A 26552-nucleotide genomic window follows, 5' to 3' on the forward strand; every position below is an offset into this window, starting at 1 on the left:
TTTTATTGTGTGGATTAAATTTTTAAAATTCAATAATTCAAGAATAGTTATTTAATGATTCATGAATAACTAATGTTTTTTGAGCATTCAATCTAAGCCAATATTTTTTTATAACAAAAGGGTTTTTAAACTTCAATTATATTGTCAATTTAAAAAAATTAACAATAATAAAATAACAAATAACAAAATGTAGTACATATATTTTATAATAGTTCACGAAATATAATTTTGTAAATCTAAAACTATATAACATCCAAGCTATTTAATTAATATGATGACTCATATTGTAGTATTTTCTAATGGTCTGAAATTTATTGCTATCCTATAAATCATTATCATTAATAACCATCATCTTTTACCAGAGAACATTAAGATTAATGAAAAATTGATTACAGTATAACATTACTAAAATTCAGACAGAATATTCTCAATTATTATTATTAAACCATTTATTCCAGATATTCCCAATCTTTGAAATAGAATATGTTATGACTTCATAATGCATGTTAAATTAATTATGAGACTTATTGAGCTCTGTAAATTTTTAGGCCCATTTCTAAGACATAGGGGATAGGGAGAGTTCACATAAACAAAATGACTTGTTTTGACAAATTTATTTGATGAAACAATTTTGGTGAAATTTGAGATTTTTTGCATTTAAATTCAACTCAAATCTAACAAGACTTGTGTTATGCCTCTCATTTATAATAAGGGATTGTTCAACTGTACCAACTAATATAGGTAATTTATTTTGTGGTGCGATATTTTATGGATAATTAACTCTAATTTGAGCACTCTAATTAAAATATTTATATAATAGACATTGTAGAGTATTATACAAAGAACAGTTCAGTAATATCGACTTAATTTTGCGGAAAAGAATTATACGTTACCTTCTTGTAATTGCCCCACTCATGTAATTCATTTTAAAGATGGTGAAGAAATAATATGTCTTTGATAGTCTGGGAGTAAATAAAAGATAAATGACAGTTGGTATGTTTGACTTATTCGAGTAACTACCAGATGATTTCAGGCCTATTTTTATTTCTTTTTTGGAGAAAAGTTGCGTGATACCCTCAAGGTCATATTAATATTATGACATAAATGATATGGTGTTGATAATTAATTTTGAAACAAACTACAGTAAAATACACAAAAAAAATATTCAAAATTCATAGCTATTCTCAAAAAATTAAATTTTTTCGAAAAAAAAGATGACAAATTCAATTGTATTTTTGTAGGAAAATATAAATTTTTTTCCTCTCCAGGCTTTTAGGATTTATGGCTCTGAAAAAATACACAATTTTTTGGGATATGTCCTTAGTTCTTATCTCTATACCTTTGATTCGCCGTTCACTACAATTCCTCCTGTCAATAACTTGATATGAATCGTAGTATGTTGTTTTGAGAAAAAAAGAAGATAAATATATGTTTGTATATTTCATAAGCATGGGTAATTATTTGAAATATAAAGGCGTTATCTCTCAACAAATTTGCTAGTTAGAATTATTATCTTTCTCAAAATTGAATGTGATAACATATTTTTATTGACTCCACAGCTGGATAAATTGACGGATTCTATTTAAAAAGAGCATTATCATAGCCAATATAATTTTGTTACATCAAAAACAAGGTTTTAAACTATATCTAAAATTATTGGGTATCTACCCTCTAAATGACTCAAATGTGTCCATAAATTATTGGGCTGTATGTATGGTACATTTTGACTAAATTTTTTTATTTTTTTATTTTGACCCTGACTCAAATCCAAAACTGATAACTTTTGATGGATTAAGTAACACTTTGTTTGAACTTGTATATGAAAGTTTTTTATTTCTAAACAATTGAAAAATATAGAACTGAGCAAAACTGATGCAGTTTATACTCTCTTCCACGTGGTTCATGAAGCAAAGGACATTGTAAGTATTCTACATTTCCACGATCGACCTATCTATCATATTATGGATGGATTGAAACAATTTGTCAATGCTATTAGGAAGAAGCACAAGCCTCCCAAAGATAAGCAACAGAAGAAGCTCTTGTCCTTAAACACTTGGTGAACCAATTTTCACATGCCTCTATTGAGTCCAAATTTGCATCCCTAAGCACGTTGGCCATGGAGAGGAACAGGTGGTAGTCACTTATTGCTATAAGGATGGATGCATAATAACTTCCCATTCAAGCTCCGGGAGCTTGGATGGGAAGTTATCAAAGATGTGTGCGGCTTGGTGTTGTCTTGATACAAAAATGTGGCAATTTCTTCCTTCGAGACCTCCATATCTTATGCGCGATAATTCAATACTGAATTGGCCAATTACAATACAGTCCCAAAAGTTTTGAAATAATTGCTGCTATCAGGCAGAAGCACAAGCCTCCCAAAGATCAGGAACAAGCTGTTTTTGATTATCTTGGCCTAGCTTCTCATCATCTGAAGCATCGTCATCTCCTCACTGACCCATTGGAGACCAATGGAGGGATTCATGTGAAGAGCATTTTTCCCTTTCTATAATCCACTGTTGGTCGCCATTGTTTCTTTTCTAATGAAATACTCTTCCTCGTAAATAGATTATTTATCGTCAAAAATGATAGGCAAATCTGCCTAGAAGTCCTTGCTGTCTTCAGAATAAAAAATCCGACTGATGATACTGGGTGTCATCAGCAGTGAAGGCCATAGTACGGATCCTCTTTTCTTTAGTCTTAATCTCAAAATGAACCAAGATGTTTCCATGGATCTCCTTGAAACGTTGGTTGTACCCTAAAAGAAGACTGTGGTTGCTGGTAGACCTTACGCGTTCCACCCAGACACTACAACAGAACAAAAAGTCTGGAGAATAATAGAATGATTGACGGCCAGTGTACATCATTTTTGACCACTTAACGCATGGCCTCAAACCGCCACTCATTTCAATCCATACGAGTACTATCTTTGGGAACAGTAGAAGCTAGTGCTTGTAGAACTCACCATAACAACATAAAGCAATCCATCACCTCAGTAGCCAGGAATCTTGATCCCGCTAAGGCAGCTAGGACATGTTCCTCTTTCAGGGATCGTGCCTGTGCAAAATGATATTTACCAAAATGAAGGACACATTGAAGAAAAGTATTTTATCTACATCTCTATAGTAAATTTTTTAAGTAATTCAATATAAATTTTTAATAATAAATTGATATGTGTTACTGTTTAATGATAACTCATCTGAAAGAGTCAGTTTATTGGAATTTAAGAATTGTTATTGATTCTATTTTTTTTTTTTTTTTTGCATTTTAAGATTTAAAGTACAACATCATGTCAGTGATCTTAATATTTATTAAGAGGGGTAAAAGAGTGTATGTTTTTTTTTTTTTTTTTTTTTTTTTTTGGCCGATACAGCATTTGTCAATTTAGTGTCATCCCTTATTGAATTTTCTTAAACTTCAAAGTTACATCCACAATAAAGTTTTTCGCGCTGTTTTTTTAAATTATATATGTAGTTAGTTTTTTGTTATTTTGATTCAACTCGGTATGAAATTATTTAAGATAACAGTCAGAGGGCATTAAATTAGGAGAGGTCAAGGTCAAACAGGGACGAGCGTAAGGGGTGAGATAGAGGGGTGACCCACGCTAAATAAAAGACCTTTTGTCTTATTTTATAATTTTCTTTTAACTTTTTGAAGAAAACTTTGGACTTTGATAATTTTTTTCGAAAAAACTGTAAAACTAAAAAAAATTCTGATATTTTTTACATTATAATTTCAATATTTCCCGAAAACATTTTTTTTTTTTCATCCGTTGATTTGTTTAATCCTACCATTTGCTGGGGGGAAAAAATCATCTTAAGATATCCTTCAAAATCCGGTATGAGGTGTAGTTGATCGAATAAAATGTATATTAGATTTTAATACATTCATTTATCTGGTATCTTGTAAAGTTTCTATACCCAAATATTTCCATGTGAAGTACATAAATTTAAATCGAATATTAAGACGTTCAATCTTCAATGAAAGTACTTTGTCTTAGGAGTGAAGAGTGTTGGAAGATATTCATGTACTCGAATTTCATATTATCCCATTCTATGATTGGTATTTAAAAATATCATGTTTTACAGAATTCTATACTTGATAATTTAAGAAAATATCATTCAACTTTCTTGAAATGTAAAAAAAGAAGATGAGTTACATCAGCACGAAGAAGATGTAGCCTCAAATCAAGCATGACACCCATTTTTCGTAAGGAAATTGTAGTTCTAAGTAACTACTAAGTGTTTCCTTCCTTATCTACAATGTACAGCCTAACTATTATTCTTCAAATGAAATATAGATTTTTCATTCCGATTGACGATGACTCATTATTAAGAAGCTCATTTGCCATTTTATTTCTATTCAATATGATGACTTGTTTAGCACGTATGCTAGAATTCATAAAATAAAAAGGAACGAGAACAATAATATATCCAATACAGCACACTATGAAAAATCATGACCATTTAGAATCCGCTGAACTGAAATCTGTTTCTATTGCTGATAATCATCATTGTTCTATGAGTGTATACAATACTCTTACATCTGATCCAGATGTTGAAGAGATACAATTTGTATAAATAGTGAATGTTATTTTTAATCTAAAGATTGCAAATATTTCTTATATTTGCAATCGAGTATTCAACTCTTTGTTACCACCAGAATTACTGTCTTTGCCTCCAGGTTAACACCCACAAAAGTTAAGTGAATACCAAGTCGGATCTGTGGTAGCTAACGGGCCACATCAGCCAAACCTCAAGGCATTCCCCAAGAACAATACAACTTCGACACAAAAATCATAACTACTTTCTGTTTTATGGTACAACAAGTCTGGGATGAGAGTATAGCATCGATAAAGATGCTGCATATTGATTTCCTTTTCAGTGAGAAATGAAGTATCATCCTGGAGTAAGATGAAAAGTGTCTGGATGCAAAAGCAAGGGCACTCCTCATCCAACGATCACGGAGAAGCCATAACTAATCTTGCACAATTTTCAGATCAACCATGCCACGTTGATGTGTTGTAACCTACGGATTCAAGAAGAAGTAGATCGACATGAGAGTACTATAGTTGTTGAAATTTTGATGGATGAATACATTAGCTACACCAAGCATCCCCCTTTTGTAGAAAAGGCAGTCATGACTCTAATTTAAACTTCAACCAAATTGTTATTCTTTTATCTCGACTATGAAACACTGATTACAAACAGAAAGGGGTCGCCACACACTTTGTTCCCTAAACGTCAAGTCCATCTCAGAACGAGTTCAGACATCTTAGATACTGAACAACAAAGGATGATTATAAACGAGATTAATGCAGCAGGAATGTTTAGAATATATGGTGACACAACACTTGATCGATTTCGTTATGATCAAATGATTTTTATTGCAAGATACGTGAAAAATATGACAACTACTGAACGCTTGTTGGCTGTTAAAAAGAGTAAAACTTGAGGAAGATACAGCCAAGAATATTATTTCAGTAATATCGAACAACCAACTAGATACAAAAAGATAGTTTCACAATTATACAATATTCCTGCTCCAATGCCTGGCCAGTACAACAGAGTAAAGCAAAAACTGAAAGAACTTATAGAACGAAATGTGATATAAATCCCCAGAGCAACACTCTAGTTGGATATGGGTGTAATGCGAGTAAACTAATTGATTGCATGTTTACATATCAAATTCTTAATACATATTCTTCGCTGGTAGTAACAAATGGCAAACATTAGATTTGTAAATTATTATGAAACATTTTTTCTCATTCGGCAGGTACCCCCCACCCCAAAGTCTTACATATTTGGTCTCTAATAATGAATAATTATCAAAAAAACCAGAGCCCACATGTCAAAAGAGGTTAAAACTATTAGCAAACTAAGACCACTTGTATGTTGTATATGTAAGATGAATTCAAATGAGGTATTTATATCCTTTTGAAAAAATTAACAAGGCCTATTAGAGGTCTTTCCAAAAAAAACAAAAATCAGCCGAAAAATATAAAAATGAAGCAAAAAAGAGCCTAATATACTGGTTTGTATTTTTTTATATCACTTTTTATACTAAATAAATATTAAATGAATGAATAAAAATTCAAATATGAACGATTGAACGGAACAAACTTATGAATGAAGAGTGAACAGAAAGTTTTACAACATATAAAACATATTTGCCAATGTATTTTACCAACTAACATTTAAAAAGCTCATAATTAATCGACTAATATATACCCATAAAGGATTCCAAAATAAAGCAAAGGCGTCCATATGTACACCGTTTGTGATCTTTTTTTTTAAAGACATAGTTAGAAGTTAACCCAAATATGAAGCAAATTTCATTCCTTGCTACACAATCACATTAATTAATCATACTAACATTAGACTTGCCCAACAAATAGATATAATTTGTGCATAAAATATAAAACTTCTTCAAAACGTGGACGAGGCCAATTAAATGTCTCCTGTTCCGGCGCTCAAGCTAGCTAATACATATGAGTAAGGGTGATAATTTTGGTAAGAATAGAAAAGCGGGCGAGGAGAAGAGAAGAAATACTTATGGCATCATTGATTAAATAATATACATCTTCTTCTATCAATCAGGAACGTTATCATTCCCGCCTTTATTATTCAATATTAATATAATATGAGATGGTGATAGTCGATAGAGAACTGATTAAAATGCCTAAAATAACGTCACCTTCTGTCTGCATTTCTGAAAATGGAGGCCTAGGAATTTGGAAAATACTTACCAGATGAGAAACAGATGGTTTGTTGGATTTGTCGATATAAATGTGCCTTTAGTCCCCTGTCTAGAATCACACACTACTCATTATCCTCATCTCATATCAAGAGCATGGATATTCATCTAAAAAATCAAGTTAATGATGAATACATCAAGTCAGACTTTAACTCTGATCTCACAAAGATGATTATTGCATGTAATATAACCTTATCCATTGCTAATCATCTACGTTCAAAAAAATTATGGAGAAATACACAGGTAAACCTATCCCTTTGCGAGGAACCATCATTAAACTAATGGAGGATGTTGGTACTGATGTCATTTATAGAAATACATATAAAAATGTTTTGAGTCATCCATACCAAATGACGATCAAGTTATCCGTAAAAAGTATAAAATATTTACTAATTTTGAAATGGAACTCTGAATTTTGTACTATCACACAGTACGTATTCAATTTTTTTTAAATCTAACCATAAAGTATAATTCTATTTTAGCTAAACATATCAAGAATTATGATACACAACTAATTAAATGGCAAAAACAACTGCATAAATGGTCACAACATGGGGGTACTAGCTTTGGATAGTTCGCAACTAGTTTGTCTGAGACTAGTTTCTTCATTTAAAGACTTGGGTATGATCATTAGGGTTTCCAATATTACTTAGTCAATAAATATTACTTTTTTTATCACTCTAGGCTTAGCTATGGTTGATAGGCTCCAAGAAATGGTGTTCAAAAACTCATAAAAGGCAAAAACAACTGCTTAAATGGTCACAACAACGGGGGTAGTTGCATTGGGTGTAGCATTATAATTAGCAATTGTGTATATCCTTCATGATAATAATATAAGCATAAATAACGGGGAAAATATCTTTTTTGATGCTCTTTATAAGGAGTAATATCGCCGGACATTACTACATAATTAGCTTTTGTTCTAAATCTTTAAGATGGATTTATTTCTGACATTTTTTTTATTAGTATATTTATTGTCTAATTTTATGATTTTGACATTTACTTTATTATTAATATTTAGTTAGGTCTCATCGGTAGAGATATATCTATTCTGTGCACAATTGTATATAGCAACTTCCACATAAAAAAGAGGGGGACTATCTTTTTGATTAAACTCCACGTCTCGCTTGTAAAAAGTATAAAATATTTACTAATTTCCAAATGGAACTCTAAATTTTGTACTATGTAACAGTAAGTATTCAATTGTTTTTAAATTTAACCCTAAAATATGATTCTATTTTAGCCAAAATGATCAAAAATTATGATACTCAAATCATTCAATGGCAAAAAAAAGTGCTTAGATGGTCACAACAACGGGAGTAGTAGCTTTGGATGGTTCGCAACTAGTTTTTCTGAGACTAGTTTCTTCACTTAAAGACTTGGGTATGATAATTAAGTTTTCCAAAATTACATAGTCAATAAATATTACTTTATTTATCACTTAAGGCTTAGCTATGGTTGATAGGTTCCCAGAAATGGTGTTCAAAAACTCATTAAAGGCAAAAACAACTGCTTAAATAGTAACAACAACGGGGGTAGTTACATTGGGTGTAGCATTATAATTAACAATTGTGTATATCCTTCATGATAATAGTATGTTGTTATATAAGAATAAGTAGGGGAAAATATCTTTTTTGATGCTCTTAATAAGGAGTAATATCGCCGGACATTACAACATATTAAGCTTTTGCTCTAAATCTTTAAGATGGATTTATATCTAACATTTTTTTAATTAGTATATTTATTGTCTAATTTTATGATTTTGACATTTACTTTATTATTAATAATTAGTTATATTTCATCGGTAGAGATATATATATCCTGTGCACAATTGTATATAGCAACTTCCACATGAAGAAGAGAGGTGATTGATTATCTTTTTGATTAAACTCCACGTCTCGCTTCTGTTTTGCAACCTAAAGTTATGACATATTTAACTGGATTCCGGTGTCTGAACAAGAAAATATTATTTGGATCAATCTATTATTTCAATATTCTGTATGTATAATTTATTGTTATTAGTTATATGATTCCAATTGTTTAATTTTATATATTGAACATAAATGTATGATGGTATTTTTTTTATTATGTAGATTATATTTAATTAAAGCCTTCTTTTTTAAACTTGGAACTTCAAATATATTTCGAAATACTCTACTTTGTCGTTTCATTAGCTATTATTTTGAGAATAAGGTTCATAATGAATTACAGTTTCATGGAGTTTGACGTTTTCAAATCTACTGTAACGGATAAAACGTCTAAGTCAATTATACGTAGTATATCTTCATTAAACATTTTGCTAATAAATACTTTTGTTATACCCTCAAAAATCATAATAAAGCAGGCAGATGATAATCACATCAGTTTTTTAAACAATGACACCATATGTATTTTTTCCCCCTTCTCCTTGCACGCGTTTTTCTCTACAATATTATCAACTTTACATATGAGGTATACCTCCTTCAATTGTATATAATAATAAAAATATACGTTGTAAAGTATTGCACAAGTATTCATTGATATCAGGAATAAAAGATAACTCAATGTTTTTCCAGGCTTTATCTTTCATGAAAAATACAAAGATAATTAAGAGCTCAGATAGCGACAAATTTAAAAATCATTCAGTATTGATGACAGCGTCGATAACAGTATTCATATTTATAAAATGGAAAGTCAAAAGAAGGGAGTTTTGATCCTTTTAATTGTTTCAATAACATGTCTACAAACTGGGACTTCTAAGTCTATGAGTAAATATAAATCTTTTTTATATCACATTCCTATAATTATTTCATATGTACTAATGCAGACAATAGATTTCCTTGGATGAAAAATTTGGACGAGGATTTTGTCAAAGAAGTAAAAAATATACAAAATAATCTTAAAATTATTGAAACAAACATCAACAATAGTAAGCCAGACCCAACAGAACCTACAGAGGGTACAAAAACTCCAAAGCCAGACACAGAATCACCTAAGGAAGCAATCAAAATTGAAAAGCCAGATACAGAATCACCTACGGAAGGAACAGAAACTCCAAAGCCAGATACAGCTGCACCTACAGAAGGAACAACAACTCCAAAGCCAGATACAGCTGCACCTACGGAAGGAACAAAACTCCAAAGCCAGATACAGAATCACCTACGGAAGGAACAGAAACTCCAAAGCCAGATACAGCTGCACCTACGGAAGGAACAAAACTCCAAAGCCAGATACAGCTGCACCTACGGAAGGAACTAAAACTCCAAAGCCAGATACAGCTGCACCTACGGAAGGAACAACAACTCCAAAGCCAGATACAGCTGCACCTACAGAAGGAACAAAACTCCAAAGCCAGATACAGCTGCACCTACGGAAGGAACAGAAACTCCAAAGCCAGATACAGCTGCACCTACGGAAGGAACAAAACTCCAAAGCCAGATACAGCTGCACCTACGGAAGGAACAAAACTCCAAAGCCAGATACAGCTGCACCTACGGAAGGAACAGAAACTCCAAAGCCAGATACAGCTGCACCTACGGAAGGAACAGAAACTCCAAAGCCAGATACAGCTGCACCTACGGAAGGAACAGAAACTCCAAAGCCAGATACAGCTGCACCTACAGAAGGAACAACAACTCCAAAGCCAGATACAGCTGCACCTACGGAAGGAACAAAACTCCAAAGCCAGATACAGCTGCACCTACAGAAGGAACAACAACTCCAAAGCCAGATACAGCTGCACCTACGGAAGGAACAGAAACTCCAAAGCCAGATACAGCTGCACCTACAGAAGGAACAAAACTCCAAAGCCAGATACAGCTGCACCTACGGAAGGAACAGAAACTCCAAAGCCAGATACAGCTGCACCTACAGAAGGAACAACAACTCCAAAGCCAGATACAGCTGCACCTACAGAAGGAACAACAACTCCAAAGCCAGATACAGCTGCACCTACAGAAGGAACAACAACTCCAAAGCCAGATACAGCTGCACCTACGGAAGGAACAGAAACTCCAAAGCCAGATACAGCTGCACCTACGGAAGGAACTAAAACTCCAGAGCCAGATACAGCTGCACCTACAGAAGGAACAACAACTCCAAAGCCAGATACAGCTGCACCTACAGAAGGAACAACAACTCCAAAGCCAGATACAGCTGCACCTACGGAAGGAACAGAAACTCCAAAGCCAGATACAGCTGCACCTACGGAAGGAACAGAAACTCCAAAGCCAGATACAGCTGCACCTACGGAAGGAACTAAAACTCCAAAGCCAGATACAGAATCACCTACAGAAGGAACAACAACTCCAAAGCCAGATACAGCTGCACCTACGGAAGGAACAGAAACTCCAGAGCCAGATACAGCTGCACCTACGGAAGGAACAGAAACTCCAAAGCCAGATACAGCTGCACCTACAGAAGGAACAACAACTCCAAAGCCAGATACAGCTGCACCTACGGAAGGAACTAAAACTCCAAAGCCAGATACAGAATCACCTACAGAAGGAACAACAACTCCAAAGCCAGATACAGCTGCACCTACGGAAGGAACAGAAACTCCAAAGCCAGATACAGCTGCACCTACGGAAGGAACTAAAACTCCAAAGCCAGATACAGAATCACCTACAGAAGGAACAACAACTCCAAAGCCAGATACAGCTGCACCTACGGAAGGAACAGAAACTCCAAAGCCAGATACAGCTGCACCTACGGAAGGAACCAAAAACTCCAGAGCCAGATACAGCTGCACCTACAGAAGGAACAACAACTCCAAAGCCAGATACAGCTGCACCTACAGAAGGAACAACAACTCCAAAGCCAGATACAGCTGCACCTACGGAAGGAACAAAACTCCAAAGCCAGATACAGCTGCACCTACGGAAGGAACAGAAACTCCAAAGCCAGATACAGCTGCACCTACGGAAGGAACTAAAACTCCAAAGCCAGATACAGAATCACCTACAGAAGGAACAACAACTCCAAAGCCAGATACAGCTGAAGGAAGGAACAGAAACTCCAAAGCCAGATACAGCTGCACCTACGGAAGGAACAGAAACTCCAAAGCCAGATACAGCTGCACCTACAGAAGGAACAAAACTCCAAAGCCAGATACAGCTGCACCTACAGAAGGAACAACAACTCCAAAGCCAGATACAGCTGCACCTACGGAAGGAACAAAACTCCAAAGCCAGATACAGCTGCACCTACGGAAGGAACAACAACTCCAAAGCCAGATACAGCTGCACCTACGGAAGGAACTAAAACTCCAGAGCCAGATACAGCTGCACCTACAGAAGGAACAACAACTCCAAAGCCAGATACAGCTGCACCTACAGAAGGAACAACAACTCCAAAGCCAGATACAGCTGCACCTACGGAAGGAACTAAAACTCCAGAGCCAGATACAGCTGCACCTACAGAAGGAACAACAACTCCAAAGCCAGATACAGCTGCACCTACGGAAGGAACAGAAACTCCAAAGCCAGATACAGCTGCACCTACAGAAGGAACAACAACTCCAAAGCCAGATACAGCTGCACCTACGGAAGGACCAGAAACTCCAAAGCCAGATACAGCTGCACCTACGGAAGGAACTAAAACTCCAGAGCCAGATACAGCTGCACCGACAGAAGGAACAGTAACTCCAAAGCCAGATACAGAATCACCTACAGAAGGAACAACAACTCCCAAGCCAGACACAGAATCAACTACGGAAGGAACAAAAACTCCAAACCCAACTACGGCTGCACCTACAGACCAAACAGACTTTGATATTCCTGATTCAATTAATAACAGTGAAGACCTTCAAATACTTATAATATCTACGACAAAATTCTTCCAGGTTGTTGACTTTGATAATATTAAAAAAAAAGATCTAGTGCTTACTAAAACTCTTAACAAGAGATTTGAAGAAGGAAAGAGTATTTTTAATTTTTCATCGAACTTTGATATGGATGAGGCATTAAACTCTATTGAAATAGTAGTTAAAATAATTGATGATAAATTAGTAGATGATAACGAGGGTGCTCAAGAGGAGGGATCCAATATTGGCATGATACTGGGGATTGTAGGTGGATCTGTAATGGGTTTGGTTTTAATTGGAATATTTGTCCATTACCTGGCTTTTAAGTCGAAGAAAAGAGATTAATCAAACGCAATTTATCCTGTAAATCTATTGATTACGATGATTATTTTATTTTTATATTAGCAATTTATATAGGAGTGTGATACAAGCCAGTGATAATAAATTAAGAGTTATAAAGTAAGAATAGAACAATTTTAATAAAATTAAAAGTGAAAACATTGATAATTATGATTAAGTAATTCATAAAATCCATACAAATTATATATACATACATGCTCAGGTCTGAATTTGTTAATTTCTTGTCATTTAACCTTTGTTAGTCAGCTGGGATTTTTTTTTCCTCGAGATTTATAATAATGTTCCTTATTCCTTTGAATCTAAAACTTGAAACAAATAGGGAGACCCAAAAAACAATAATAACACTGTTCAACCACAAAAAAAAATGTGCAAAAGTAGTATACGCTCAGTTTGATAGAGTTTGATCTCCTGATCCCAAATACAGCCTTGTTTTTTCTGTCTTATGCTCGTGCTTCAAAAAAAGGACAACTATTTTTGTTATTTTTTGGCTATTTTTAAGGTCCAAAGCTGTTTTAAGCCCTCGGTGTTAAATATAGGGATAAACTAATTTAATGTATATTTTAAAGCTGAAGATTGAAAAAATTTTATAAAACTATTTTTTAGAGCACTATGCCTTGCTTATATTTTGATGTAGTTTTGTTGAAAGTTAAAAGTAGATGCTTCTTATTTAGGGGGTTATAGGTTCAAGACAAATATACTCAAGAAGTTTAATAGTATCTCATTGCATTGTTGAACGTCTAAATTTTAATTTTAGAAAAAGAGCCTTCCCAAAAACGCTCTATATTGTTGTCAATTTGAGATAAGGCCGCGATAATATTTCAATGATAAAACTCATTTTTCCATTGATGTCATAAGACATAGGCATAAATATTTGTACTGCCCTAGCAAGGAAAGAAAATAAAGGAAAACAGAAAAAGGAATAAAGATAGAAAATTAGAAGAGGGTAGTAACTCTGAGATTAGGGGCTGAATTTAGAATTGTTGTCAATCAAGGGAGGAAAGTATATGTGCAGGAAAGAATCTATCAATATCCTCCTCCCAAAAAAAGAAAACATTCCATCTACTGAAATACCTTCCTTTTTCAAAGATGATATGTAAGAGCATATTTAATTTGAGGGAAGATTTATTATGTGGGATGCACACGTTTCAAGGTCGAGGATTAATGCTCCAACAACTCACTGGGATCTTGGTTCAACACACATAGAAGGTATGTGGAAGGCCCTGAATCTTGCGTGGTTAAAACGCCTTCGAAGCTCTGGTGATTTTTGGGCAATCGAAATCAAAGCAAAATTCCTACAACAAATTGATTACAATTTGCTGAACGTATCTGTATGGATATATCTGAAATGTTTGGATTGGTGAAAAGATCAGGTGATCATTTACTCATTATTAATGTTCTCTTTTTCAAGGTTCAAATAAACCACTAAATTATAATCCTCGACTGAAGAGTAGGGGTGAGTTCCTTAGTAATGATCAATATATTCAAACTGAAGCCACGTCTTGAATAACTTCTTTCTATCCCATATAGATATCCCATCTTTTTAATATTTAACGAAATAAATCCCACGGATTCTAGTGTAACAGTTCAATGATAACAGAATGTGTTGATGAAGAAATGCATGCACTTGCTTCTCTATGTTAATCCTGTCTCACTAGACTAACAACTAGTTATTCTTGTATGGTTTTTTTTTCTTTGTAATGATAATTAAATGATCGGTGTATGTAGTGGGGAGGGGGAGGAAGGCTGGTATGAAGAAAAATGGAGTTGAAGGGGAAAAGGTAAAAGAAAAAGAAAAATCTAATCAATTGTATAATAATTCATTATTAAGTACGTCGTTACCTTAATTGTATCACGAAATCTGTCCTCCGAAGAGAAATAGAAAAAAGGGCCGAAATCATCTGGTAGTTAGCCAAATAAGTTAATGAAGCTGTCATATTATTTTTTCATCATTTTTAAAGTGAATGGCATATTATTAAAATCTGCATAGTATTTTATTCGATAATGTAATATAAAATTGAATAGTAATATTTTTTTAAAGTTATGTGTTACAGTAATTGGATATGATAGTCAAGCTTTTTTCTTATAAGTAATAAAATGCCCAATACATATATTATATAACCGACGAGGGATGAACAGGAAATTGTATCCAAATTGTGCCCAAAAGTATCGAATAGCTTAGTAGTTTACTAGGAATAGTGTTCCTACCCACGGACAAACTACATCCCTCCTTTAACCTCCAACTTCCCCCTTCTAACTACTCTTTGTCCCTTAACCCCCCGCCACCTAACCCCAGGTCCCATCAGCCCCCATCTTTATTATTGAGAAATACAGTTTGAAAAGGATAGAGAACCTAAGCAGGGAGAACTATAGAGATACAAAACGTATTGTTTTTTGTTTAAACCCTTAGTACATCCACATTGTTTTTACTTTTTATTTAGATAGTAAAAGTATCCTGATGTTTTCACTTGAGGCGATTCGATAATAATTGAAGAAGAGGAGTAAGATATTAATTATTATGTCAAGTTCTTTTGGCATAAGACAATTGGTCAACTCCAAGGTGTAGAGTTAGATTCAACAGCCTCCAGGGTCCACATTGTGTAAGGGGGAGAAGAATGATGGAGGTTTTTGCAATGCCTTTGCAGAGGGTTGGGGCACACTGGACCAATTAAGCACTTTTAGTAGTAAATGGAGCGTGGGGCTCTAGGGGTTCAGCCCCTTTAGTCATTATGATAAATGTGGCCCTGTCATCGTGTCCTTTTATTTAATACTACACTTACAAAGTAAGTTTGCAATGATAACTATTTTAGACCCTTTTTTCAACCCTAATTGTATTATATTTATTCATATATAGACCAGATCTGTTGACCGATCACAAAAATAACGCTTCATTTTATTCCCTACAGTTATCAATTTAAAGTGCCAAGTTTTTAAAATCAAATCATTTACAGGGTCTTAGTTTTCTGCCTTCTCGATGTGCTTATAAATTATTCTCTCATATTACAGTTAAAAAAGAGTAAAAATGTATTAAATCTCACAAAATGAAAGGAAATAAGTTCCAAATGAGTCTTCAAAAAGTTTTAAATAGCTCCACAGATTTGGGGAACTCTTACAGAATCCTTGACATTGCTGAAATGAGATGAAAAGTAAACCACGAAACCGATCCCATTCTTAAAAACAAATATTTAAATCATAAACATAATTAAACAGGCACTACAGTACAAAAATTGTTGTTAACAATAGAAGAATCGATAAGCCTTTTGAAGTATTGCAATATTTCCATAAAAGTTTCACAGAGAGAGACTCAATTTTCCAACGAAAAGGAGACCCTCAAAAGTTGAAGTATTTACCAAGGCTAACATCGTAAATTATATAAAGAATGATTTAATTGACTCCAAAGCAGAAGGCCTTCATGTCAAATTTTCTCTCTGGCGGCTAAAGAAATTACGCCATACCTTTAATAAGTAGGAAAACCCCATGGATAAGTCTGGAAAAATGTCCCGTTCTCTTACACAAAGGAAGGATCGATCTTATACCTACATAAAAAAGGGTGAGGTGACTGATTTCAATACCTGGAGGCCCATCACAGTTTTATATGAAGATGATCAAAAAGTTTTCCAAGGAAATGGAACAATGAAGGATATTTCACGAAATAAAACTACAACAATTGAGTCTCTTGGTGCATTGAATACAATTGATTTTTGTAAAGCCTTTGACTCTGTACAGTACTGCCACATTATGAAATCTTTTAAAAGGTTACTCCCCAAACGGTTTTTTTAATCCTTTACTCGTTAATGGTTCATCTATAACTTCGTTGGATTGTAAAATGAGTGAAAGAGAAAATATCAAGGACCCTTTCGAAAAAAATATTTGGGATTTGGTGTCTCGTTTTCTAAGACTCCTCATCTAATTGACCTATATACTGATGATGTAATGATTAAACGATTGAAGCCAATTCGGAAATTCAACTTCAGTATAGGATCAAATTTCTTTTGACTTTTTTAAACAAAAGTAAGGTAAACTCTGGATTAGAAATGAATCTAACGAAAACTGCCGTCCTGCAGATCAAGAAAGGGGGAAAATCCTAACGTAGTTGTTTATTACATTTTTCTTTGTTAGTTTGTTTTTTAGTCAAGAAGAGGGTTACGTCTAAAGTTACAAATCGATTTTGATCAAATTGGTACTCAGATTAAAGATAATCACATTTTTTTTTTTTTTTTTTTTAGTTGGTCAAATAATTTATTATACATGGAACGTAATGAAACAATACATACATGTACTCGTCCACACGACCATACAAAGGAGTATATGTGCTACTAAATTAGTTTCTTAAAACTATTCCTAACGATCCTTGCTCTCACTACCACTCTTTATATTGGTAGCCTGCAAATTCATTTACTCTAATATCAGAATTTGCACCATTGAATGTACCTAAATTTCTAACTTCTCTCTTTGTTCAAGAGTTCTCTACACTTTCTCGGTAGTATTAAACGGGTTAGTTATAGCATAAATTGCTGATTGAGAATCAGATCGTATCTCAAATTTTTGTATGGTTTTTCATGTTTGATGCGAGTTATGTATAACATCGAGTGATGGCCCATCCAGCACTGGCGTTATCGTCTTCATCTTTGGATCCATCGATATGAACTATTGTCTCTGGATCGTAAACAAGGCTATTATATATCCAAACACGACTAATTCTATTTTAGTCACTATATTTGTTAATTTGGGCAAGATTAAGTTGTTGTTTTTTCTCGGGGACAACAATGATCACGACACATTGGAAGATTAGCAATGCCATCCCAGTTATTTGATTCTCCATCTTGATTTAGTTTTATTTTCTTTAATGTGTAAATCAGGGCAAGTTCATCCAAACATAGCCACCATTTTTGCTTTCATCGTTGATCGTAAGGGGTGGGGCATTCCATAATGATGCTTTCCTTTGATAGTATCAAGTATTTTTACTCCAACTTTTTTGAAATAATGGCATGCCCTTTAAAAGACATCCATAGGTAATTATAGGTCTCATCTTGGCTGCATACAACCAGAGATCTTTATCTGCAGTAAACCCCAACTTTTGTGTTATTATGGCTATGGCAATGTTCCATATAAGAGTACATCTGGCAGCTTTCTCTTTCAGATGTTCATTCAAAGTGAGTCAGTGATGGAAAATCACACCTGGATACTCCAACTGCGTTGGATATTAGATTAGTTTTCCACTCATTGACAGTCAAAGTTTCCATTGACATCTGATTTTGTTTGCCTTTGAAAAGACTTGACTTGGCTGGGTTGGAGGTGAGATCATTTTTTCTATTTTTGGATCAGCTGTAACTCTTCCAGTTCTTAAAAAGAGTTGTTATAACAGGATCTCATATTCACTAGTATTCTATTTTTTGGCAATGCTGTTGTTACTGAGTGGAATTGTATATAGCGAAATGCACAAGTGCAGCCAAAACTGACTGCAAGTGTCCATTGCTGTAGGTAAATCGACCGTCAATCATGTGTGTTGCTTGTGACAGAGCCGTTTTAGTTGATAGAACCTTTGTGTATACATATTAAGCGTAAAGTGTGTAAATAGTTTCTCCCATTTTTATTGTAAGATTATCTCAAATACTTTTAGTATAAAATTAGTGAAATTAATTGACCTGCAGGATTTTGTTGTGCTATAACGACTTTTACCAGGTTGTGAGAGAAAATTAACATTCATTTTTTGCCAACTAATTAGCATATTTCCAGTGCTAACAATAACTTTATAAAGTTTTAAAATGTATGAGATTATGTTTTCCCCATGTTGTTGTTGAACAGCTGGTCTTGAATGTTTAAGTGGGCCCATAAGATCACAGTAAGAGGCCATTAAATTTTAAGAATTTCAGGTCAAATTAGTACAAGACCTAAAAAATGCATTATCCACCATAATTTTGCAACAAATTGAGGAACAATACTCAACTTGATGTCAGGATGAGGTTTTGGGTTCTACAGAGTGCCCATTCTAGTTCTATTATTGTAACGATCAATTATTATGGGTACTTTAAGCATAATCAAGTATTCTCTGAAACCCACATTTATTATTGTTATTTCAGCCATTCAACACCAAAATTGTCATTACAACACTCAACCACAATATATTTGGGCTTATAACCATTTTTGGACAATCTTTTTTTTTTTCGTTAATCATTACATTTCAGAGCCATATTTCGAAGTGATATATCTCAATAAAGTGTGGTTCACTAAGAATTAAGAAAATAACCCACTGCTGTGACTTTATTTCTTTGCCGATTTTATAAAAATTTCCACAAAAATCAAATTTATTAGATGAATTTGACATTAAACGTTAAAATTGCAGTAACCTCGTACCAAACATTTCAAAAGTCCTTGGAAATGTCCCACTTCCTTTTCGACCGTCTAAGAGGGAGTTCGGAAGTCCTCCTAATCCCAGTGCTCAAGGATATCACAGTGCTGTTGTAGCCATAATTGGATATCCGTTAAACATTACACCATAGAAAATGGCATAAACGGTTCAATTCCAGCGAGTTAGGAGACCAAGAACTCAGTAAGCCATACGTCATATCCTCAGAATATAAATAATGTTGTGAGTTTTTGCAGGAGTGACAGGAATCCTGTCTTGCTGCCAGATCCAAGGTTGACATTTTATGTTAGTATGGATACAGAAGATTATAAATCATGATTGAATTAATAGCTAAGAAAAAGTCTAGTTTCATTGTTATAAATTATCTCTGTTAATGTGTAAGAAAATAGAAAACCCAAGAGGCATGGTAATCTTGGAGAAAATAGATTAGTGAATAATTTGTTAAATGTACCTTGAATAAATTGGGGTATCCTGTACATGTTTGTCTGCGCGTCAAACTTTCGTGTTCTATTTCACGATTGGAGACAGAGGGTAGTTGAAATTCAATTATGGCATCCTTTTTTATTTATAAGGAATAACTTCTGTACGTCCATTGTAGGGACGGGAAGCGAAAAGAGAAAATATTGAAAGAGGAAAACGAGAAGGATTTCTACTTTTTCGAGTAATTTGAGTAGTGAATACTTTGGAGGAAGGTCACATTGCCTGGAAGGGTATACTTCAATACAGAAAAAAATATTCTATAATATATTAAAAACATGAAATTAAAGCTGTCCAAATTTCTAATTCGATTAATTCTCAATCCTTCCAAAAGTAAATGTTTAGAGCCAAAGCTATGGAACAAGTCCAATTGGAGAATAATATTTCATACATAATATCTTTTTCTTGGATGAAAGGAATGGGTATCATTTGGTAGAACATATATGCCATCAAATCTATTAATTCATTAAACAAAAAAAAAACAAAAAAATGGAGTATAAATGAATTTAAAATAAATGAAAGACTCTCATATCGTATATTGGCTTATAATGTCATCCAGATTTCTATAAAAAGGATGAATATTCTGGAAAACACTTTTTCCACATATATGTCTCAAAAAAATTTCTAGATGTTTCATTATTCCTAACTTTATGAGGCCTACCCTTTAATTGACTCAACCGTCTGAGTATGAGCTCCAGGTAATGGGCCCACAAAGTTATATTTATGCCAAACAGTCAAACTAATTCCCAAGGTTATCATAGGCTGTCCAATCCTCAGAAAGGACAATTGATCTCAGTTAAGCATAAAAACTTATTTAAACAAAAATTGTGATCAATAAAATTATAACAAAATTCATTCAGTGATACTTAATTATACTATATATGAAGACTACATAGTTGGAACAGAGATATAACTATAGACTGTATGCTAAGACTGACTGTTTTTTTAACTATAGGAAAGAGGGATTTATGAGTGCAGGAAAGTCGAAAAATGAGTTCGCTATTTACTGTTCCAAATTTGCATTTGAGTAAAGATTATAAAAATCTACTGGTGGTAGTTATTTTATAACTTATAAACCGATTTATAGACGTCATACTTATATTTAAAAAGATTTTAATAAGAAAAAAATATTAAAATATCTTGTTTGAAATCTAAAATTGATTTATAATTGAAATATCTATGCACAATGTACTCTGTCTACTATAAAATAAATGAATATTTGACCCAAATGAATTTAACTATATTCAAATTAAGAAAATTTTATATTTTTTTAATTATATATTTTTTTTAAATATGTCTAATATAATTGTTCGTGAATAAAAGGTAAAGATTTTTTATAAGTATCTGTAAAGTGTGACGGTCAAAGTCTGTAGAACAAAATTATCTTGATAATTTTGGTTTTTGCAAGTACAAAATAAATATTGGAAGTTTTGAGTTTCTCTTTTCAACCGCTTTTAAAATGGAGGCATAATTTTAATAAGCATCTGTATAGTGTAGCATTGAAAGGTTTTAACTCATCCCCCCTCCCAATTTAAGCAATTTTTGTATTTATTAAAATCAAAAATAGGCCCCCTCCCCCCATTATAATTGTCAGTCGATTCACAGAAAAACTTTTAATTAGTTAGATTAATATTGACATTTACAAAAAAAAATATGACAATTATAATTGTAGGTTAACAAGTGGAGTAATAATTGCTGTACGTATTTGTTTAATGTGATTTAAAAAGGCTGTAGCCACCTACCAACGATATTAAGAAGCTTTTTTGTCCAGAGTTTAATCAGTTGTAAAACTTCAAAAACATGTCGTTAAACATTCATTCCATTTATTAGCCTGTTCTACAGTTTATTATTTTGACATGATTTATTTTGAAGAGATATATCAATTTTTAATAATTCCATACTTTTGATAAAAATTTCGCGTGAATCAAAAAATAAGTCTTATTAACAAATAATAATAAAAAAATATGATTAATCGAAACATGTTTAAATTTTTAATTCATAAAATCTTTTAGAATTATTCTATATTCACTGCTCGATTAATTTCTTTGAAAACTTATATTATATTTTTACTAGATATATTTTTAGAATATATTTTTAAATAACAACAAAAAGAACAAAATTACAAAAAAAAAAAAAAACTCTTTAAATCATATTTTCATATACTGTAACTTTGGAGACAGTAACTCCAACTAATATGATAACCATAATTATGGAATATATAAATTTATTCTTCCTAAACTTATTTTATCCTATTTATCCTAAACTTATTTTCAAATTGGTTATTACAAGGGGGAAAAAATACACATTTTTTATATAATTAATCGAAAGGATAAAAATGAATGTTTTGTATAATTTATTTGTATAAGCTCAAAATGCTCTTATAAATAAAATTGATCAAAAGTCTAAATAAATTTAGACAATCTCCACTAGGAATGATTATTCAATTTAATTTAGGAATATAAAAATATCTTAAAGGCATAAAATAATCGTTCGTTTCTCAATGGACAAATGATATCCAACCGTGCAAAGTAATAGCAGTATGAAAACTTCACTTATATGTTTCTAAAACGGATAATTCATTTATTAGTATCCTGTAAGGCTCATTATTTTGAGAAGATCTATTTTTGAGAATTATATCAATTTTAATCATTCTATAGTTTTCATTAAATTTTTGCATAATTTCAAAGATAAGGTTTGTTAACCAATTATAGAAATTAGTAATAATAATTTAAACTTGGTTAAATTTTAAAAAATAATTTAGAATTTAGAAATGTTAGTTAATTTTATACGAAAAGAATTTATTATCATGCTGTACTGTTCATTATTTTGACACGATTTATTTTTGAGAACTATATCAATTTCAACCATTCAATAGTTATCCCGAGACAAAAAACCAAATTTTTCTACAATATACCTTATGTAATAAATGGAAATGATAAAATAAATGCGTTGTATAATTTACTTGTATAAGTTCAAAATGCTCTTTATAATCTATAATAAAAGTCTCAATAAATTAGTAAAAAAAAATTCTGAAAAATGTCCAATATTTGTTACTATTTTGTAAATATATTTAAAAAAATAATAATAATATAATTTTTATATACATTGGGGTAATGTGGTTTTGAAAAGGCTGAAGGTCCCCCTTTTAAAAGAAAAAAAGGAATTTTTCAAATTGTTTCATTTAATGTTTAATTCAAAATCCAAACAGTATTTAAAGATTTTAAACGTAGCTATTTCAAAAATAATTAAATTATTTTGTTTTTTAATTGTAATTCATTGGACTATGAATTGTCCAAAGTTCCATCAGTTGTAAAACTTCAAATACATGTTTCTAAAACATATATTCTATTTATTAACATGATTTACTGTTTATTATTTTGAACTGATTTATTTTTTGGGTATATTAATTTTTGATAATTCAATACTCATGAATAACTTTTTGTGTAATTTCAAAAATAAGCATTATTAACCAATAACAAAAATTAAGATGGTTGGTGTAAACATGGTTAAATTTTTAATACATAAATTTTTTTTAAATTTTTTTATATGAACTGCCCGATTAATTTCGTAAACAAGGCATTGAAAACTTATTTCATATTTTAACAAGTGAGAGTATCCCGTGTTGGAGTAATTACAAATCGAATAAAAGAACCATTGATTTAATTAGATAAACAAGAACTCAACTTAACTTTTTTAATATGACGCGCAAACCTTTGTCTACAATCTTATTGCTTCATTTTTATTTCTTAAATCCAATAGTTACGCAGTTCTACAAAAAAAATACCTGGAAAAATAAGCTGTGCAAAGTCAGACAAACTATAAACTGTAAATTAACTTTTTTAATAACATATTTTTTGAAATATTTACAAAATGAACCAGTATGAAAAGTTTTTTTTTACTTTATTTTTTGGTTTTTGCAAGTACAACAAAAATATTTGAGCTTTTGTGTTTCTCTTTTTAAATACTGATTAAGTATATAAATTACTTTTTCGCACAATTTGTTTAATATTTCCTTTGCAAATGTCAATTTTGTAAATTTTCACAAAACTAAAAAAATATTGGTTGCCCTGAAATACTCTTTACTAAAAGCTGTAACAAAAATTGAGGATTTAATGGAATAAACAGCATTTTTTACATCTTGGAGTATATCTTATCCCAATTCACCAAGAGCGGGTTAAAATCTTCCCATTTACAAGGAATGAATAGGTACTATACCTTTAAGTAATATAACATTAATAAATATTGTATTCAAACCATTTAAAAGGGTTACAATTTAAATTTTTTGTTTTTAATATATTGGGAAAAAATATGAGGAATAAATTTTTTTAGGTTTACAAGTGGAGGCATAATTTTTATAAGCATCTGTAAATTGTAGTGTCGAAAGATTGTTTTTTGAAAAAAAAATTCCTTCATTACCACGGGTCGGAGCTACAACCTTTTAGCACAACACTATACAAATACTTATAAACAATTATGTCTCCACGAATGAATATTTTTTGGGAATTTCCTTTTTAAAGTATATTTTATATAATTACAAAAAATTCATAAATTTTTTATTTAGAATTACTTAAATGCACATCTTTTTGGCAAACAAAATCAAATTCATCAATTTTTGAATTGAAAGAATCATAGACTTCTTCAGTTTATAGTGCTAAATATATGATTTTACTAATAAACATATTGAAGTATTTATATAAAAGCAAGATCATTTTTATATATAAAAAAATATATATATTTCAAATTCAATATTACAGATAAAAATAATGCGGACCCTTTATTATCATTTTTCCTACTTCTCCAGTTTAAAGAAATATTAACTTTAGCAATTGATGACTGATATGACGTATATATAGTATGAAAATTTGTTTTTTTTTTTTTTTCTCAGGATAACCTATGTGAATATCCAATATTAGTATTGAATGTTTTCACAAAAGAAAAAAATTTACTGTTTTACATATTTAATGTATCTTTTTGTAAAATAACGGTCAATTGGTCAAAGTTAATTTTTTAATAATTTATTGTTCAAAATTATCTTTACAATATTAAACAAAAATGTAATTAAATTTAGACAATCTTCACCAACATTCATAATTAAATTCAATTTATATAAATAAGAATATCTTAAAGCTTTGAGGCTAAATTTTTGAAAATTGGAGGGCTGCATAACTTGTTAATACTACTAAATTAAAGAAATACAAATGTAGCAACGAGCGTGTAGCTAAAAGTCTTTGTGCCATATAAAAAAAGGAAAGTAGAGTAAATGTTTAAAAAATTAATTTATCATTCCTGGTGGATATTGTCTAAATTAAAATTAAGAATTAAAAATGTAACAACGACCATGTAGCCAATAGTGTTTGTGCCATACTTCATGAGAACAGTGAAGTACATGTTTTGCTAATTACATAAAAAAAAATTTGATAATCGACTTATAATTACTCCAATACTTAATACTCTCTCTAGTTAAATTATAATGTAAGTTTTCATTGTCTTTGTTGTGAAATTAATCGAGCAGTTACTATAAAATCATTCTTACAAAACTTTTAGTATTAAAAATTTAACAATGTTAGTATTTTTTTTTTTTTTGTTATTGGTAAATAAGGCTTATTTTTTAAATTATGCAAAGTTTAAACTAAAAGTATGGAATTATTAAAAATTGATATATCTCTTAAAAATAGATCATATCAAAATAATAAACAGTAGAACATGCTAATAAATAAAATATCTGTTTACTAGCAAGAATTTGAAGTTTTACAACTGATAAAACGATGGATATTTCATAGTCCAAAGAATTACGATATAAAGAAAAAATAAGTAGAATATTATTGAAATAGCTAAGTTAATAATCTGCACAACTTATTTTTTCGTGTAATTTTTTGTAGAACCTCGTAAGTATTAAATTTAAGAAATATAAATGTGGGAATGAAATTGTAGGTAAAGGTCCGTGCATCATATTAAAAAATAAATGTAAAGTTGATGTATCTATTTAAATAAAAGTTGTTTTTTTTTCTTCATCGACTTCTAATAACTCCAGTTTTAGATACTCTCTCTAGTTAAAATTTAATTAAATTAAAATTGTAATAGTTTTCACTACCTTTGTTACGAAATTAATCGAGCAGTGATTATAAAATAATTTATAATTTTTATCATGTATTAAAAATTTAAGCAAATTTAAATTTATCTTACTAATTTTTGTTATTGGTTAACAAAGTTTTGTCTAGAAATTTCGCAAAAATTTATTCAAAAATATTGAATTATTGAAATTGATATTTCGTTCAAAAATTAATCTTGTCAAAATTGTATAAATTTCTCACAATGTTCCTCGGGATAACCAACCATGACAGTAGGGTATGCAAATAAATTGACTATCAGTTTTAGAACCATGTAAGTTAAGTTTTCAAACTGATACAATTTTGGACACTCTATACATTTATTCATTGAAAAACAAAGGATTATTTTAAGGCTTTACGATATTTTGTTATACCTCAATTAAATTAAATTATCATTCCTGGTAGAGATTGTCTATATTTATTTAAATTTCTGTTAAATATTATAACGAGCATTATGAACTTTTAATAATAAATTCTACACATGACTCATTTTTATTATATCTATTAATTAAAGAAAGTATATTATATAAAAATATGTAAAAACAATTTCTCAAAATAACCAATTTGAATAACCAATATGCGTATTAAATGCACTTTACGAAAGAATTAACTTTGGTTTGTACTTTTTTGAAGTTTCTTTTTATAAAGTAAAGTTAAATTCATTAAATTTAATTTAAAATCAAATGTATCAATTTCTTAATATAATGAT

The 26552-nt window shown here is 31.4% G+C and overlaps 2 long non-coding RNA genes across 2 annotated transcripts; one reads left to right on the plus strand and one right to left on the minus strand.

The window, feature by feature from the left end:
- The first annotated feature begins 6652 nt into the window (after positions 1 to 6652).
- LOC139906427 (uncharacterized) lies at positions 6653 to 7944 on the plus strand. Its single transcript, XR_011781927.1, has 3 exons — positions 6653 to 7183; positions 7236 to 7374; positions 7438 to 7944. It is a non-coding gene; the product is annotated as an uncharacterized lncRNA (long non-coding RNA).
- A 1864-nt stretch (positions 7945 to 9808) lies between these two features.
- On the minus strand, positions 9809 to 9944 carry LOC139906294 (uncharacterized). Its single transcript, XR_011781710.1, has 2 exons — positions 9892 to 9944; positions 9809 to 9850 (listed from the first exon to the last, which is right to left on the minus strand). It is a non-coding gene; the product is annotated as an uncharacterized lncRNA (long non-coding RNA).
- Between the last annotated feature and the right edge of the window lie 16608 nt (positions 9945 to 26552).

This window comes from Lepeophtheirus salmonis, chromosome 9 (assembly GCF_016086655.4).
Source record: "Lepeophtheirus salmonis chromosome 9, UVic_Lsal_1.4, whole genome shotgun sequence".
Classification (NCBI taxonomy): Eukaryota; Metazoa; Arthropoda; class Copepoda; order Siphonostomatoida; family Caligidae; genus Lepeophtheirus; species Lepeophtheirus salmonis.